Here is a 15,398-nt window from a genome sequence, read left to right as displayed (position 1 = left end):
ATGGTTGTCCTTCTGGAAGGTTCTCCCATCTCCACAGAGGAACTCTAGGGCTCTGTCAGAGTGACCATTGGGTTCCTGTCACCTCCCTGACCAAGGTCCTTCTCCTCCGATTGTTCAGTTTGGCTGGGTGCCAGCTCTAGGAAGAGTCTTGGTGGTTCCAAACTTCTTCCATTTAAGAATGATGGAGGTCACTGTTTTCTTAGGGAACTTAAATGATGAATAATTGTTTTGGTACCCTTCCCCAGATTTGTGCCTTGAATCAATCCTGTCAATGAGCTCTACGGACAATTCCTTCAACCTCATGGCTTGGTTTTTGTTCTGACATGCACTGTGAACAGTGGGACGTTATATAGACAGGCGTGTGCCTTTCCAAATCATGTCCAATGAATTGGATTTACCACAGGTGGATGCCAATCAAGTTGTATAAACATCCCAAGGACGATCAATGAAAACAGGAGGCACCTGAGCTCAATATAGAGTCTCATAGCAAAGGGTCTGAATACTTATGTAAATAAGTAAATAATGTATTTTTTATACATTTTCTAAAAATTATAAAACCTGCTTTCGCTTAGTCATTTTGGGGTATTGTGAGTAGATTGCTGAGGACTTTTAATTTATTTAATCCATTCTAGAATAAGGCTGTAACGTCAGAAAACGTGAAAAAGGTCAAGTGGTCTGAATACTTTCCAAAGGCACTGTATATTCAAATCCTTAAGAGTCTATTGACGCACCGGTGCGTTAATCTAAGTAACATAATAGAAAAATCTCCATCAAAATCTGTCAGTTTTTGCATGGGCTGCGTCTAAATAAATCCACTTATGTCAGCCTTACGCATCTGCGGTGGAAGGCGACAGAGCTACAGTTATTTGTCAGACAATAAGACATCCCGAAAATCGGACTCGGCACATTGTACCGACTTCAGACAAATTCTGTCTGTAGCATCCAATGCTCTAAGACACCCACAAGTGTTTGAAGGTAACCGTTATCGATTTTTTTTTTAAATGAATGGAAGTGTGAAGGTAGTTTTGTGTCAACAAAGAAAAGGGGGTTAAATGTGTGTCCAAATGCTCAAATATTTCCTGAGCTTTCTTAGATCCCCTAGATTTAGGAAAGACACTTGAAAACCTTATTTCTTATCATGTATTTTTTGATAGTCTGTTTTGCCATTTATGAATGTGTTATTCAATGCATTTCTAGTAGAAAAGACCAAATTGAAAAAAGTTTTATTTTATACCAAAGGGGATCCTAAAATTCAAATCAAATAGCTAAATGATCAATGGTACGGCCATTTTAAAATGTTAGTTTAGTGGAACCCCCCTACCCCACATAGACTTTTAGAGGTTAAATACGTGCTGTACCTGCCCAGAGCATCCAGTTTCACTAGTAGCTAGCTAATTTGTCATACTATAGCTTTTGTTTTGGCCGCGTTGGCTACAGTGTACTAGTTGGCTAGCTAACTGCTAGCACGTGTTACAGAGAGTGTCCACTGATCCACGTTGAACACGGTAGGAATGATGAAGCCGTTCCTTTTCAATGGAGGGAAGAGAAGTAGACTGGGGGACCGTTGGCTGATGCGAGAGGGAGCATAAACAGCGCGGACCTAAGTTGGGGAGAGCTGATCTCTATGTAAATACTCAACAATATCGTGGTGTGCTTGATCTATTAAAGTTCACTATAGCTACTGGATTGGTTGTTGACACCTAGCACTATCCAGTTTGCGAGCTAGCTTGCTAGTACCCACACAAGGGTGAGGCTAGTGTGGCTATCTATATAGTTAAAGATGCATTCCGGGATCTTAAGCACATATCATACGCATTGGATTAAACAATTGTGCACAATCCGTTTAGGCTTCTGAGAACTACTTCCAAATATATGTCTTGAAGTATACAATAGCTCTGGAGCATCACTTTAACACAACGTCTGAGCAGGGGAATGCGACCATTCATTGAACTTCCTGCCTCGGGGACACATCACTATTAGAATGTATTATTCAATTAACTGGTGTGTTAGTTCTCTTTATGGAGGGGTAACATATTAAGGGTTGTGGGGAAGACCAAACTCAACCAGTCTACATTTCTATTAAAGCCAAGTTATCTTTTTAATCACTATACGCCTGCCTAGTACTGACTCTAGGGCATGGGTTCTTTGTCTCATCTAATATCTATGAAGATGATCCTCTTTGTGCCAGTCAGTATGTTGAGTGTTTAGTGGAGTAGAGAGAGATGTGCCTGGACTGGATTCTGAAAATGACTCCTGACACATCTCTGCCAACACCACATGCCCCTCACTCAGCCTCAGAATGGATATGGAAAAGACTAATCAGGAATTAATCCAGTTTCATCCATGTGGCAAAGATATTCTATTTACAACACATTTTATGGCCTTTTATCCAGTTAATGAGATTTCAAATAAATGTGAAGTGAACTGCATTTAGATTGCTATTCAGCCTGGGACTGAGCCTGATACATTCCTCCTCGTGACAGAATATCTATTACGGGCAAAAAGGCTTCATTGAATTGTAAGGTTCTTTGGGGAAGCAATAATAGACAGGTCCTTGGTGAGGAGGCAGAGACAGACATTCCATTTCTAGGAAAATTAGTCAGAGAGTGAGAGCAGAGAGGAAATATAGCATGAGTGTGAGAGGTTCTGAAAGGAGAAGAGTAACAGAGACATGGGTCCTGTACATACTCTCACCAGTGGTGGGAAAAGTAGGGTACAGTAATTCACATAAAAGACCACAAGATGTCCCCAAATTGTTTTCTCAACACTTCCCCTGTCACTGCTGTCACTGCTGTCACTGCTCTTGCTCAACAAAAATGTCCTGGAGATATTTCAACAAAACAATTTTGTGAAAATGTATCACCATTTTTTAAATTTTGAAAAAGTTGTAGATATATTTCAATGAAGTTAGATCTATAATTGTTTTTTAAATATACAAGTAGAAAAGCCTTAAAATAAATAATCCACTTGTTTAAAGAAAAATATGGATTTAAAAAAAAAAGTAGCAATATACTGGATGAGTGTGTTCATCCACCTACTAGGGGGTAACTGGCCCCTGTGGGCTAGTTACCTCGTTATGGTTATGAATGTGTTTCTACCTGTTATTTAGACATTGACTAGCCCAGTTAGCACTAGTTTAAGCTAACTTTCTAGCAAGCAACTTAACTAGCTGTAAATGCAAGCCAGCTAGCTAGTTAGCATAAGCTGGTAGGAGTACTAGCCAGAAACCTTTCTACCAGATCGCCTGAGGTAAAATACATTAAAAAGATCATGTAACTTAGTTGCAGTTGTAAATCTTTCCACCAGTAACTGATAGCTTTACAGTTCATTTTACATTATTGACTTTTAGCTATTTTACACGGCATTTTATGTCATATTGCTGGATCGCTACGTTTTTAAGTGATAGCCTCTCCTCCTGTTTCCAGTCACAGGTGTGAGCAGTGCAGGAGGTGGGCTTATGAGTTGTGCTTCAATTTTTCTGTGGATAGCTTTGTTTGTGACCTATGTACAAATTAGAATGGTGCAATAGAAGAGCATAATAGAGTTGCCACATCAATGCTACACTGAGTTAATTAGTTAAGTTATTGTTATTAAATGCTATATTCCAATGTTATTTCATGTTATTAGTTATATTCCATTCCAATATTGTATTCCAATTAATATATTTTTTAAATGAATTAAAAACAGCTATTTAAAACCTTTTGCTCATTTTAAAGACGGCTGGAATTTGAAATCTTGTATTATTCAAATCATATTTAGTGCAATTGTACATACTGTAATGGATTGTCTGGAAAAGGAACAACAATGAATGAACAAAGAACATGTATGTGCTGGTGAATTAAAAATAGGGACTTTACATCAAATCTCCTCATAGTGCAGATATTAATGGTGACCTATGCTATACCCCCCACTCTATTTTATTTAAATAATTTTAATTAGACAACTAGACTTAGCTTAAGTATTACTTACTAAAGAATTTGCAAATAAAACAGATTAAATTGATTTGAACACAATTGTGTAAAACCACATGCTATAATCTTAACTGCCACCCTAACATTTCATGAAATAACAAAAAAAAGTGTGTCAACACCCAGTAAAATACTGCTTGAGTACAATTCTAAAAGTATTTAGTTTAACATGTACTTTAAGTATCAAAAGTAAATGTAATTGCTAAAATATACTTAAGTATCAGAAGTGAATGTAAAAATATAAATAATTTCAAATTGCTTATATTAAGTAAAAATGGATGGCAAAATGTTCTAGTTTTTTTTAAGGGATGGATAGCCAGGGGCACGCTCCAACACTCAGACATAATTTACAAACTTTTGTGTTTAGTGAGTCCGCCAGATCAGAGGCAGAGGCAGCAAGTGCATGAATTGATAAGTGTATGAATTGGACAATTTGCCTGTCCTGCTAACCCTTCAAAATGTAGTCATTTTGGTTGTCAGGGAGTGAAAAGTACATTCATTTCTTTAGAAATGTAATGAAGTAAAAGTAAAAGTTGTCCAAAATATAAATAGTCAAGTAAATGAAAGATACCCCCAAAAACCTCTTAAGTACTATTTTGAATTATTTTTACTTAAGTACTTTACACCATTGACTCTCATAAAGAGTGAGACCCATTGTCTCTGCTGTGGTCGAATAGAAAACACACACACACAAACCGGTCTCTGCCGGTATGAAATATAGTGAGATGTGAGGTGAGATAACGCTTCCAGCACGGAGAGGACTAAAGGAATACCAATATGTTTTAAAGGAGACCTGGGTAAGGCCAAAATGTCACAAATGTTCAAAATTAAATTAATTATTTCTCAATTATGCTTTTTGATATACATGTCAGATATATGTAAACAATCCTTCCTCCAAAGGACCCTTCTAGTGTTTAAATTTCGTGAAAATCTCAAAAATCCTGATCTTGTTTTGTTCAAATTTAGTGACGAATCACCCTTGCTTACATTCATTTATTAATACTGAAAAATATGAACATGAATATAGAAAAAATAATATTTTTGATTTGGCTTTTTTTTAATATATATACAGTACAATACCAGTCAAAAGTTGGCACACACCTACTCATTCAAGGGTGTTTATTTGTTTAAACTATTTTCTACATTGTAGAATAATGTTGAACACATCAGAACTATGACATTTTCACATATGGAATCATGTAGTAACCAAAAAAGTGTTAAACAAACCAAAATATATTTTAGATTAGATTCTTAATAGCCAAAGTAGACAATTTGCCTCAATGACAACTTTGCACAGTTTTGGTATTCTCTCAACCAGCTTCACCTGGAATGCTTTTCCAACAGCCTTGAAGGAGTTCCCACATATGCTGAGCACTTGCTGCTTTTCCTTCACTCTGCGGTCCGACTCATCCCAAACCACATCTGATGCAGCACTCTCCTTCTTGATCAAATAGCACTTGAAAAACAAATGATAGTCCCACTAAGCACAAACCAGATGGGATGGTGTATCGCTGCAGAATGCTTTGGTAGCCATGCTGGTTAAGTGTGCCTTGAATTCTAAATAAATCACTGACACTGTCACCAGCAAAGCACCCCCACACCATCACACCTCCTCCATGCTTCACGGTCGGCACTAGACCTGTGTCTGCGTCTCACAAAGACATGGCGGTTCGAATCAAAAATCTCAAATTTGGACTCATCAGACCAAAGGACAGATTTCCACCGGTCTAATGTCCATTGGTCGTGTTTTTTTTAACCAAACAAGTCTCTTCTTATTGTTGTCCTTTAGTAGTCGATTTTTTGCAGCAATTCAACCATGAAGGCCTGATTCACGCATTCTCCTCTGAACAGTTGATGTTATGATGTCTCTGTTACATGGTAGCCTCGTGGTTAGAGTGTTGGACTAGTAACCGAAAGGTTGCAAGTTCAAATCCCCGAGCTGACAAATCTGTCGTTCTGCCCCCGAACAGGCAGTTTACCCACTGTTCCTAGGCCGTCATTGAAAATAAGAATTTGTTCTTAACTGACTTGCCTAGTAGAATAAAGGTAAAATTAAAATTAAACATTTGGGCTGCAATTTCTGAGGCTGGTAACAATAATGAACTTATCCTCTGCAGCAGAGGTAACTCTGGGTCTTCCTTTCCTGTGGTGATTCTCATGAGATCCAGTTTCATCATAGCACTTGATGTTTTTTGCAACTGCACTTGAAGAAACATTCAAAGTTCTTGCAATTGTCCAGATTTACTGACCTTCATGTCTTAAAGTAATGATGGACTGTCGTTTCTATTTGCTTATTTGAGCTGTTCTTGCCATAATATGGACTTGGTCTTTTACCAAATAGGGCTATCCTCTGTATACCACCCCTACCTTGCTGAAATGCATTAAGGAAAGAAATTCCACAAGTTTACTTTTAACAAGGCACACCTGTTAATTGAAATGCATTCCAGGTGACTACCTCATGAAGCTGGTTGAGAGATTGTCAAGAGTGTGCATATCTGTCATCAAGGCAAATGGTGGCAACTTTGAAGTATCTCAAATATAAAATATAATTGTTCTTTTTTTTACACTTTTTTTGGTACTACATGATTCCGTACAGTATGTGTTATTTCATAGTGTTGATGTCTTCACTATTGTTCTATAATGTAGAAAATAGTTTTTGAAAAAGTAATGAAAAACTGTCCGAACTTTGGACTGGTATTGTATATTCAGTGGCTTGCGAAAGTATTCACCCCCTTGGCATTTTTCCTATTTTGTTGCCTTACAACCTGGAATTAAAATAGATTTTGGGGGGGTTTGTATCATTTGATTCATAAAACATGCCTGCCACTTTGAAGATGCAAACTATTTTTTATTGTGAAACAAACAAGAAATAAAACAAACAAAAAAAACGGAAAACTTGAGCATGTGTAACTATTCACCCCCCCCAAAGTCAATACTTTGTAGAACCACCTTTTGCAGCAATTACAGCTGCACGTCTCTTGGGGTATGTCTCTATAAGTTTGGCACATCTAGCCACTGGGATTTTTGCCCATTCTTCAAAGCAAAACTGCTCCAGCTCCTTCAAGTTGGATGGGTTCCGCTGGTGTACAGCAATCTTTAAGTCATACCACAGATTCTCAATTGGATTGAGATATGGGGATTGACTAGACCATTCCAAGACATTTAAATGTTTCCCCTTAAACCACTCGAGTGTTGCTTTAGCAGTATGCTTTGGGTCATTGTCCTGCTGGAAGTTGATCCTCCGTCCCAGTCTCGAATCTCTGGAAGACTAAAGCAGGTTTCCCTCAAGAATTTCCCTGTATTTAGCGCCAACCATCATTCCTTCAATTCTGACCAGTTTCCCAGTCCCTGCCGATGAAAAACATCCCCACAACATGATGCTGCCACCACCATGCTTCACTGTGGGGATGATTTTCTCAGGGTGATGAGAGGTGTTGGGTTTGCGCAAGACATAGTGTTTTCTTGATGGCCAAAAAGCTCAATTTGAGTCTCATCTGACCAGAGTACCTTCTTCCATATATTTGGGTAGTCTCCCACATGCCTCTTGGCGAACACCAAACGAGTTTGCTTATTTTTTTCTTTAAGCAATGGCTTTTTTCTCGCCACTCTTCCGTAAAGCCCAGCTCTGCAGAGTGTATGGCTTAAAGTGGTTCTATGGACAGATACTCCAAGCTTTGCAGCTCCTTCAGGGTTATCTTTGGTCTCTTTGTTGCCTCTCTGATTAATGCCCTCCTTGCCTGGTGCGTGAGTTCTGGTGGGCGGTCCTCTCTTGGCAGGTTTGTTATGGTGCCATATTCTTTAAATCTTTTAATAACGGATTTAATGATGCTCCGTGGGATGTTCAAAGTTTCGGATATTTTTTTATAACCCAACCCTGATCTGTACTTCTTCACAAATGTGTCCTTGACCTGTTTGGAGAGCTCCTTGGGCTTCATGGTGCCGCTTGCTTGGTGGTGCCGCTTGCTTAGTGGTGTTGCAGACTCTGGGGCCTTTCAGAACAGGAGCATATATACTGAGATCATGTGACACTTAGATTGCACACAATTGGACTTTATTTAACTAATTATGTGACTTCTGAAGGTAATTGGTTGCACAGATCTTATTTAGGGGCTACACAGCAAAGGGGGTGAATGCACGCACCACTTTTCCATTTAAATGTGCAAAAAAAAAGTTATTTCTTTCATTTCACTTCACCAGTTTGGACTATTTTGTGTATGTCCATTACATGAAATCCAAATAAAAATATATTTAAATGACAGGTTGTAATGCAACAAAATAGCAAAACACGCCAAGGGGGATGAATACTTTTGCAAGGCACTGTACATACTGTTGAACATAATATACTCTACGGGCATATTAAAGTTCCAGATTGGGATCTCTGCTAGTTTTAAAGTTAAGGCCATTTTATACAGAGATTTTGGCATAGTAGGCAATGTAACCACTCACAGCCCTCCTTACTTGTATCATAGCACATCCTGTAAATTACCAGCAGAGGGTGACCATTTTGAATCCATTTTCACATTCACTCTGTTGGTAATGATTACAAATCAGATCATAACTCTAAAAGTAGCAAAGATCCCACTCTGAAACTTTGGTATGTCCATAGAGTATATTATTTTAAACAATATACTGACAAATGAGCCAAATATATTAATGTAAGAATTTTGTTGTTGAATTCAAAATACTACACATATTATGGAGAAAGCAGTAAAGCTTCATATGACACCAATGTTAGTTTGTACTGTAGCACCTACAGATGATACATTATGGAGTCAGCAGCAATCAGCAGTAGAAACAATAATAAAGCGTTTTGGTAAAAAGCTGAGGGATGGGGCTGGAGAAATGTAACCACTTTCAAATTCATAGACAGAGCTACTGTAAGGATGCAAGGAATGACCAACTATGAAATCAACATTATGGTTTAAACCATGTTTTGAAGCTAGTATGTAGTGTTAGTATACATTTCATTTGATTAGAACAAGCTTGTATTTTGGTTTTGATGGCAGCTCATGAGGCATATATAACTTATACTACTCAAAAATCTATTTTGTCTCTATAAATTCAACAATTGATTAAGAAGCTGCTGATTGCCCCTTTATAGGAGGCCCGGGTAAGGCCAAAATGTCACAAATATTCCAACTTCTATTAATAATTTCTCAATTATGCTTTAAGATAGAAATCTCAAATATACGTCAACAATCCTTTCTCCAAAGGACCCTTCTATGGATTACATTTTGTGAAAATCCACAAAATCATGATCTTGTTTTGTTCTACTTTTGTGAAGAATCCCCCCTAAGGTTCAGATTCGGACGGCATCGAAGACGGGATGGAGGACAGGATGGAGGGAAAGAAGACAGGAGGGATACTGGTGGCTCCAGGGGCCCTGGTACATCAAACAGTGACAGGCTGAGGGGCTGGAGGCAATGGGATCCTGGCTGTGAGTCTACAGGGGTCTGTGGTATGAGTATATGGGGGTCTAGAGGGGGCTGGCGGCTGACACCAGAAAGACATGCCAAGACCTGGATATTCTCTTTTCATCCTCTGCAAATGTACAATTCCAAAGAGGGGAAGATTATTAAAGTATGGCATTGATGTCCGTAGATGTTCATTATGTTGGGAGATACTTGGGGGAGACCTGGAATATGTGTTATTCTGAGACCATGTTTTATCATCCATCCTCCATCTTCCTCTCCTCCTGTCCATTCTGTCCCTCACCTCATTCTCTTCCTCATCCTGGAGACGACCTCGTGCCCTCCTCTGGCGAAGTGTCCGTTCTCCTCTTTCTTCTGGATGTGTCAAATGTCAGAGTGTGTGTGTGTGTGTGTGTGTGTGTGTGTGTGTGTGTGTGTGTGTGTGTGTGTGTGTGTGTGTGTGTGTGTGTGTGTGTGTGTGTGTGTGTGTGTGTGTGTGTGTGTGTGTGTGTGTGTGTGTGTGTGTGTGTGTGTGTGTGAGAGAGAGAGAAAGAGAGAGTAGGCACAGGGGTGCTGTTCTACGTGTCTGCCCAAGTTCAGGAGGCTGATGGAAGCTGGCTTCCGTGGCTGAAACTAATACCATCAGATTCCACTGTGGCCTGAGGATGACCGGAGCTGTGACATTTTGATGTCTCAGTGTGTGTGTGTGTGTGTGTGTGTGTGTGTGTGTGTGTGTGTGTGTGTGTGTGTGTGTGTGTGTGTGTGTGTGTGTGTGTGTGTGTGTGTGTGTGCGTGCGTGTGTGTGTGTATGTGCGTGTGCCTGCATTCGTGCATGTGCGTGAATGTGTGATATTTTGATGTCACAGCTGCCACAGTTGTACTTCTTAAGTTTCGTACTGGAGTAGCAGCCATAAATACTGGCTGGACACTAGAACATTGGGACAGCTGGTTTTCCCATGCAGGGAAATTCTTCACCTAATGGTTTTAGGGTCTTTAGTTGTTCCGTCTGAGGAAGACTACTGGTGACAAACGGGGAAGAGAGCAGAGATGCTGGAAAGCTCACGCTGAGCATATATCATGGTGATGGGTGGCACATCACTGGCCTAATTCCACTCAGTGTCATAAGCGACTTGCAATGTGGAAAAAGGCATGGCGTCTGTCTGAGCATTGTGTCTGTATGGCAGTACTCTTTGTGGTCATGAAAAGCTCTTTAAAATAATATGATTATATTTCCTCTCTCATATCTACAATGTAAAATGAATTCAAATTGTTTGCTAGGTTTATAGAACAGACTACTGCTCCTTTGCTGTTCTAACTCACCAGCTAAATTCTGTTGAGCAGCTGATTACTAGAATCATGCATGTTCCAGCAGGGCTGGAGAAAAAACCTGCACACCCAGTATTTCACCAGTAGAAGTTTTGGCCACCTTCAACAGTAGAACCAGTACCTGTGCAGTTGGGGGGGATGGGTTGTTGGGTGGGTTAAGGTGTGAGTTGTCTGGCTGTTGTTAAATGGTATGTGAGGACACAGTCACACCTGCTCCCCTACTTTCAACACTCACTCCTGGCCTGGGGACACACAGGTGACAGATGGGAATGACCGACAGAGGGGTAACAGATCATTGATTGAGAGGTAAGTAAAGGGTTTTAACCATTTTCATTACCAGTTCAGAGTACACTGTAATGGAAAACTGTTATAGGCATGGTAATTAGGTATTATCAACAGTAAAAAAACAAAAAATATATTGTCAAATTAGGGTACGTTGTGGCAAATTGCTTTACTTGAAATGGTACTGTAATTCCACCACACTGAATTCAGTACTGTCTTTAGAGCGCAAAAAACATGTTGACCACTAGTGGGTGCATGTTATTGTTGTTTATGATTTATTAACATATTTGGATGTGTGCCTTGTAAGAGGCTATATTCTTGCGCCGGTGTGTGAGAATGCTGTACCAATTTAGCTGTTGTGGTTATAATGCCCCATCAATTTAAAATGTAAATGGGATAGATTGAGGCAGCAGCAAACCTTAAATGGTTGAATATTTTACCATGTCATTTTGGTCTGTTTTGCCCTGTAGTCACTGCTAGTGTTAAAGCATTTGTTAAGCCCTCTAGTGCAAGTGATATAAAGCAAAAATATTCATTCATATGCTTAAAAGTATAAACACTTTACCTAGCAGTCGACCTGCTTGCACCAATCCCTTTTAGTTACAGTAAAATAGAAATGTCTCCCCTCAATGAATTTCATTCATTCTGATTACGGTTGCATTTACTTTTTTAGAGTATAATACAGTACATTTTACTGGTATTGTATGTCATTACACACCACTTTGATACTGTATTTTTACTACAGTAGGTGTACTGTAAAATTAAAGACTTGCCACCGAGCTGCCTGTGAGTTACTGTCAAATTCATGGCAACCCCTTTACAGTGTAGACTATAATGGCATATTCCCCTGAGACTGTTAGAATGGCCAACAATGATGAATTGCTAAGTCTATCATGACACAAGGTGAGACCCAGATGCAGACACAGGAGGCAGATGGTTGGAGTCTTACAATATTTATAAATCCAATAGAGTAAGGCAAGAGAAGGGTCGTGGACAGGCAAAAGGGTCAAAACCAAAGGTACCGAACGAAGGGCAGGCAGAATTCAGGTCAGGGCAGGCAGGTGGGAAAGTAGTCCAGTCAGGCAGGGGTCAGAAAGAACCGGGAAGACTATCAACAAGAGAATAGCAAAAGGAGTACGGGAAAAACACTCTGGTTGACTTGACTAACATACAAGACGAACTGGCAAAGAATGACAGGAAACACAGGGATAAATACACTGAGGACAATAAGCGACACCGGGAGGGGGTGGAGACAATAACAGCAACAGGTGAAACAGATCAGAGCGTGACAGTAAATCGGTGATGAGGGCCGGGTCCAAGATGTCTTTAGCAGGAACCCAGCACCTCTCCTCCGGGCCATAACCCTCTCATTCAACCAGGTACTGGAAACCCATGGCCCGTGGTCGAACCTTCAGAAGGTCGTCTCACTGTAAACGCTGGCTGGCCACCTATAACTCAGGAGGTAGGGGTGGGCCTGGAGACAGAAGACATAGGACAGTGAGACACAGGCTTAATCCTAGACACATGGAAGGTAGGGTGAATACAGAGGGTATTGGGAAACACAAGATGGACAGCAGTGGAACTCAGGACTCTGGAGACGGGAAAAGGACCAATGAACCTGGGAGACAGCTTGCGGGGCAGATCAAAGTGGAAAGCCATACTCTCTGCCCAATGCGGTAGCGGGGATCTGGGGTCCAGCGATGGTCCGCTTGTCGACGATACATGGAGTTGGTCTTGAGAATAGTTGCCCGGGCTCTTCTCCAGGTACGTCGACAGTAGTAGTAGTAGTTCCTATCTGCAGGATTGAGACAATGGGACAGGAAGGCACAGGGATGAAGCTTCTGATCCTGGGCGGATCGCTGAGACAGGGTGGCCCCCACTCCAACATCCGAAGCATCCACTTTCACCACAAATTGATGCGAGGGGTCCAGATGGATGAGGATGGGTGCTGTAATGAACCGATGTTTCAGGTCCATATAGGCTTTGTGGACAGCTGGAGACCATTTGAACGGTACCTTGTGAGAGGTGAGTGCCGAGAGGGGGGCTGCCAGGGTGCTGTAATCCCTAATAAAACGGCGGTAGAAGTTTGCAAAAAGAGAGAAACCGTTGCAATTGCACCCTGGACGTTGGTTGAAGCCAATCCACCACTGCTTTCACCTTTCCAGGATCCATCTGAACATTGCCCTCAGCAATGACATATCCCAGAAAGGTGATAGAAGAGCGGTGGAACTCACACTTCTCGGCTTTCAAAAACAATTGGTTCTCCAGGAGACACTGAAGGACCTGTCTGACATGGAGTACATGTTCTTGGGCAGATCGGGAAAAAAACAGGATGTGATCCAGATAGACAAACACAAACCGGTTTAGCATGTCCCGAAGCATATCATTGACCAAAGCCTGGAATACAGAGGGGGCATTGGTGAGTCCAAATGGCATGACCTGGTACTCATAATGTCCACTGGCTGTGTTGAAGGCTGTCTTCCACTCATCCCCCCTCACAAAACTGAACCAGGTGGTAAGCATTCCGAAGGTCCAACTTGGAATACATGGTAGCCCCCTGGAGAGGTTCAAATGCTGAGGAAAGGTAGGGGGTAACAATTTTTTGACAGTGATATTGTTAAGTCCCGGTAGTCAATGCACGTGCACAGGGTCTTGTCCTTCTTCTCCACAAAGAAAAACCCTATGCCGGTAGGAGATGCAGAAGGACAGCCAGCCCCAGTGGCCAGAGACTCCTCTATGTACTCCTCCATAGCTTTGGTCTCTGGTCCGGACAGAGAATACAACCGACCCCGAGGTGGTGTAGTGCCTGGGAGAAGTTCAATGGCACAATCATAAGGGCGGTGCGGGGGAAGGGAAGTAGCACGTGCCTTTCTGACCACTTCCAGGAGGTCATGGTACTCAGTGGGAACGGCAGAGACATCCACAGTCTTGCTAACATCCTGAGGAGTACGACTTGGGGAAGGCTGTGCTGCTTGAATGCAGTGGGAATGGCAAAAAGGACTCCAACCCAGGATGGAACTTGTGGTCCAGTCAATCACAGGATTGTGCTTTTGGAGCCTGGAAAATCCCAAAACAACCGCAACATGGGGCACAGCACAGTACTATGGGTGACTTCCCCTATGGAGAGGCCTTCCAGTGCCATAGCATCCTTGGGCACAGAGAGAGGCTGAGTGGGAGTACCAAGCTCCGAAGCAATAGTGGCATCCATAAGCCCACAGGCAATGAGCACTCGGAGAGACTTGGATTGGTCTCCACACAGCACAAGTGCAAGAAGGGGTGTGTGGGTGATGGGAATCAGGGAACTCCCAGTCTGACTCACCATAGTGCTGGTACCCACTAGAGACAAGGGTTTCCTAATAGGACAGGTAGCTAGCTATAAAATGTCCTGCCCCTCCACAGTACAGACAACAGTTATTATTCATCCTCCGTGAGCGCTCCCAAACTGATAGCCTAGTTCTTCCCAACTGCATAGGCTCAGGAGCATCCAACTCACCCGTCGTAGATTCATGAGAGAGCTTGGGTGACTCCAACTCCTCTCGGAAGAGCTGTCTTCGGAAACTTCCGGATTCCATAGGAGGTCAATGTGCCATATCGGGTGCACAAGTGTGCCCGAGACCAGACCTCCTCTCACTCTTGCGTTCCCTTAGGCGTCTATCAATTTTAAATGGTTAAGGCGATAAGAGAGTCAATGTCCACCGGCAGTTCCCGAGCAGCTAGCTCATCCCTTACCTCAGATAATCCGTGAAGAAAAGTATCGAAAAGAGACTCCGGATTCCGGGCACTCTCGGCGGCCAACGTGCAAAAGTCCACCGTGTAGTCTGCCACACTATGGGAGTTTTGACATAAGTCAAGCAGTTTGTTGGCCACCTTTCTCCTGGATACAGGACACTCAAAAACTTCTCACCTCTGCCATGAATTCCTCCAAATGACCGCAAATGGGAGATTGTTGTTCCCAAACTGCCGTAGCCCAGGAGAGAGCCCTTCCCGACATTAGCGTAATTATATACGCTATCTTCGATCGGTCTGAATAAAACTGTAACGGGATTCGTCCTCCTCTGATGAGGAGTATGAGAGATCGGACCAATATGCAGCGTGGTACGTGTTCGTCATGTTTTAATGAACAAAATCACTGAACATGAAAATCCAAAATAACAAATCGAAAGACAGAAACGAAAACCCGAAACAGTTCCGTGTGGAACCCACAGACACAGAAAACAATCACCAACCAAACACCGGTGGGAAAAGGCTACCTAAGTATGATTCTCAATCAGAGACAACTAACGACACCTGCCTCTGATTGAGAACCATACCAGGCCAAACACAAAATACAACATAGAAAAACAAACATAGACTGCCCACCCCAACTCAACTCACGCCCTGACCATACTAAAACAAAGACAAAACAAAGGAA

Source organism: Oncorhynchus keta, chromosome 34, assembly GCF_023373465.1.
Source record: "Oncorhynchus keta strain PuntledgeMale-10-30-2019 chromosome 34, Oket_V2, whole genome shotgun sequence".
Taxonomy (NCBI): Eukaryota; Metazoa; Chordata; class Actinopteri; order Salmoniformes; family Salmonidae; genus Oncorhynchus; species Oncorhynchus keta.
Note: the sequence above shows the minus strand (reverse complement) of the source record.